This window comes from Papaver somniferum, chromosome 7 (assembly GCF_003573695.1).
Source record: "Papaver somniferum cultivar HN1 chromosome 7, ASM357369v1, whole genome shotgun sequence".
Classification (NCBI taxonomy): Eukaryota; Viridiplantae; Streptophyta; class Magnoliopsida; order Ranunculales; family Papaveraceae; genus Papaver; species Papaver somniferum.
The window spans coordinates 106890038-106894484 of record NC_039364.1 but is presented as its reverse complement, the minus strand read 5'-3'; the positions used below and the strand labels follow the sequence as shown (position 1 = coordinate 106894484).

The 4447-nt window shown below is 36.1% G+C and overlaps 1 long non-coding RNA gene across 1 annotated transcript; it reads left to right on the top strand.

Moving 5' to 3' along the window:
- The first annotated feature begins 1884 nt into the window (after positions 1–1884).
- LOC113292884 lies at positions 1885–4041 on the top strand. Its single transcript, XR_003331925.1, has 2 exons — positions 1885–2050; positions 3620–4041. It is a non-coding gene; the product is annotated as an uncharacterized LOC113292884 (long non-coding RNA).
- Positions 4042–4447: the final 406 nt, after the last annotated feature.

Below are 4447 nucleotides of genomic sequence, written 5' to 3'. Positions count from 1 at the left end.
CTGATAGGCATGATAGAAAAGTAGTCACAAACGTCTTCGTCTCATCGTTTGTGATTCCACAATATCTTCTTTCGCCGCGTCGATTAAGATTATTGTGAGGTGATTGATAATACTAGGATGTTCTTCGGGAATATAAGTCCAGGTTATCAATTAGTTCTTGTTCACCTTGATTTATCAAAAGACGAAACAAAAACTTGTAGGTTTATCTGTGGGAGACAGATTTATCTATTATGTAGACTTTTCTGTGTGATATAGATTTATTTATTAGAGTCTTCGACTTTGGGTCGTAGCAACTCTTAGTTGTGGGTGAGATCAGCTAAGGGAATCAAGTGCGTAGTATCCTGCTGGGATCAGAGACGTAAGGATCGCAACTGTACCTTGAATCAGTGTGAGATTGATTGGGGTTCAACTACAGTCCAGACCGAAGTTAGTTTGTAGTAGGCTAGTGTTTGTAGCAGCTTAATACAGTGTGGTGTTCAATCTGGACTAGGTCCCGGGGTTTTTCTGCATTTGCGGTTTCCTCGTTAACGAAATTCCGGTTTCCGTGTTATTTCTATTCCACATTATATTTTGTTATATAATTGAAATATCACAGGTTGTGCGTTTGAATCAATCAATTGGAAATCCGACCTTTGGTTGTTGATTGAAATTGATTGATCCTTGAACATTGGTCTTTGGCACCGTTCAAGTGATTTCTCTTGTATTCAATTAGACTCGCAGTTTTCTATTTGCTTGAGTAAGTATTGAATTGAGAAAGAGAGATATAGCTCTTTGATATACTTTATTAAGATTGAGTCTTATTGATTCTCTTGAAAGTATATTGGAGTTTGTCCATACAGATTGCTAAGAGAAATATTGGGTGTGGTTGTTGTACCCCCGGTTTTTCACTTTGAGCTCAGGAAAAATGAAATTTTCTCGGGAGTCCAATTACAATGCCAACTTCACGTCGTACTCTCACTATGGAGGTTGGTCCTGTACGAATAGGGACGCCATGGTCGAAGTCTATTTGACGAGTTGTCCTATCTATGTTATAAGCTTGCACCAAGAGTTCACCAATAATATTCAAACTCAAACTCAAAATTTTACCAGGCTTACAACTACATATGTATGTAGCCTCTGCTTCGGTCAAATAATCATAATCAAGAGGGAGTAGAACAACATCATTCATTAAGGAAAAGGACTGCAGCTGAGCCACACCCTCAGGAATCTGTATCCAAGAAAAAGTAACGGATTTCTCGTCATCCATAAATGCAGAGAGTTGCTGAATCGGATATCTATTACACCAACGACAAATTCTAGCTACTAGAGGATCACTGTCCTTCAGCGGACGAGGAACAGAGGCATACTTCTCAAAGTGTTCCCATAGCCATGAATGGAGAAAGCACACATTCACTAAGAAAACGAGATCGTCACTTACCTGGGGACTAAGGGAAACTATAAATCAATTCAGTAAAGTGATAAAACTCGTCACTGAAATAGAGATCTCTTTATTGATGGAGGCTTCATTGCTCGGTGCGGAATCGCCCATGTTGCTCCTACTGTCATCTTCGTTAGAAGAGTTATGAACCATTCTTGAGACGAGATAAAAACAAGAAGAAGACTGATTTATTTTCTATGCAAGAGATGTGTAACACCACTAAAAATCTCTACTCGGATCCGAAACGGAATTCAACCCATTTTAATAGAAAGCTAGGACTGTATAGAGCGCGCGTGCGATCCTAATGTAGGGTGTGTATACCCTGATGAGTGCCTTAATCCAGTATGAGTGGCTTCTTCTTTTAAGAACAAGGTTGTCCATCAGAAATATTAGGGTGCTTATTTAGCAAAGGCAATGAAAATTTCTAGAAACATTGAGCATGGTTAACACGTGTTTAAGAGAGATTAAAGAATTTTTTTTTCTCTTTTCCTTCAAAACCCAAATGTTAGCCTTTCTTTTTGTTATCCACTTTCTTGTTTATTCCGTTCGATTTACTGAGACCAGACGAAGGAAAATTTGATTCTTGCTTTGAGATTTTGCTGATCCATTCTTGGAACACCAGTTACAATTCAGGTAGGGGGTTTTCTCAAATTTTTAGTTGATGTTTACTTCATTTAAACATACTGTATCTGATTAATTTCTCCTTGTTTATGACTATCCATATGAGTCTGTGAATGGGTATTTGAGATGTTTTTAAATCTTAACTTTTGTTCATGAATTTTTTTCAAATCTTCCGTGCTGCATTTTATGAGTTTGTACATTAAAACTGGATTTGAAATCGTACCTTTTATATGATTGTTTCTGCAAAGAGAATTTTTTAAATGATTCCTAAATGTTTGTAAATGACTTTCTAAAACAAATATGAATGATTGGTAGTCACCCAATTCTGATTTTTAGTTTAAATCAAGTGTGAAATTGAGTTATCAAAGTAGCCTTTAACTGTTTGCTAAAATGACTCAATGAGCTGCGTTTTTGAAATGTAGTTCGAGTCCATGAACATATTTATTTTGATTCCCTGTTTTAAATTTTGATTCCATGTTGGTCAACGACGAATGATTTACAACTGAAAATGTCAGTTATAATCTTAGCTTTGTCTTTGATTTCCCGTTTTCTCATTTAACTGATTTTCCCTTAGAACTTCTTTATTTTGTAGTTACTTTATGCAAGAGAGGAAATGAAGCTTAATTTGTCATTTAAATCTCCATCTTAAAATACCCCCTTTTTCTTAAATTAGTGCATGTGCTTAAGGATATAATGGCTTTCACATGGAATTTTTCATACCTGTTTTATATGTTTTAATCCTTGCATCTAGTTAGCAGCTGACTGACCCCTCTTGTTCTTATTTTAAAAGAAAATCTTAAATCCATTGATTTCTAATTGGTTCACATCTTTATGACCCCTTGAACTATTTTTTTCCAACTAATTTGGACAACTGATCACTAGTGGTTATCACTATTTTATACCCATTCACATGATGTTTTGTTGTGTCTACTTTTCCCACTTATAAGCTATGCTCTTCTTAAACGTTACTGTTGATTCTATCTAATTTTCCGAAAGTGTTTGTACTTGCTTCCTTTAAGTGGTTCCTGCTGGAAGTTATTTTCTACCTTTGCATTTAACTCTTGCTGTAAGGATTTGTTGGTTTCGCATGTCTTTCATAAACTAGTCTTACGTTGCAGTCTCGTTCTTTATAATTTGACGGTTTGAGTAAATGGGGTTTGATTTAAGAGCTACGGTTTCACCTTGGAGTTTACTTGGATTTGTTGTAAGTAATTTGTTGAGCATATTTTGAAGATTTATGGAAGGCTACAGGTGAGTTTGTTAGGCCCATAGGGGCATCCCACAAATGTGGCTACCCGCGGAAGACCGTCCGGGACGGTGGCTGATATCCTGACTATCCTAACATTAGAGTTTGGTCCTCACTAGTAGCAAATTGTGAATTTCTTCACCATCGGTTGGCGATTATTTCATTTCTTGTGTTTCAAATGAATTGGGAATTGTCAAGCTTTATATTTATATGCTTCTGAATTTTACATGCTCAACTCTGTTAGCTTGATTTGCATTTCATTCGTCGCTGGTACATTATTTCGTTACCCCTACTGGGCTGTGGCTCACCCCGTTTTGATTTTTTTTTTCCCACAGAGTACGAGAGGAGCTTGCAGCAGCAAGCAGGGCAGAGCTTACGGCAGGCTTTTAGCGCGCCAAAAGTTAATATTTTGTTGTTCATAATATTGATATCACGGGGATGGATCTGGGTAGTCTTATGTTGCTTCTGAACCCTGTTTTTGTTATATTTTGTTGTTCATAAAAATATGGGAATCGTCTTGCTGGGTAGTTTATTTTGGTGTTCTCCCATGTCATTTTGATGCGTTTTTGTTGTATATATGATGGGAACTAGAAGAAAGTCTTTGTGTGGTTTGTAAGGAAAAATTTGGTTATGCCGACATCGAACAGTATGCATTCTTTTGGGTCTACTGCATGTAAAGCTTTTCTTGATGTCATTTCAAAGGTGCTGGCATGTTTTCCTTTATGTAATATTAATTCTCGGTTTCAGTTCTTTCTAATACTATGCTTGCAAACTTAAGAATCAATTTGGAACTTGGGTAATCCATGTTTGAACTGTTTTGGGGGACTATGATAGAGTAGACGTTAAATAAGGCGTCTTTACTTTCAGTTAGGAACCCTTCTTATGTTCATTTTCCAGTTAGTTCTAGACAGTATGTATTTTGTTTGTGAATCATTTGAAAAATATTGTTGTATGACTAAATTTTCATTGCGAATTTGCTGCGTACTAAAATGAGTATTTTTGTAAAATGATGTCTTAGAGCTTACGTTAAGGGTAATGGATATTAATCAATGTTTAAATTAATGGCTTTATATGAGAAATGTACTAAATGGATTTGTCTGATATCAAACTTGTTTTGAGATGTGGCTTTGGTGTTATTGATCAAGAGATTTTTATATACTCTC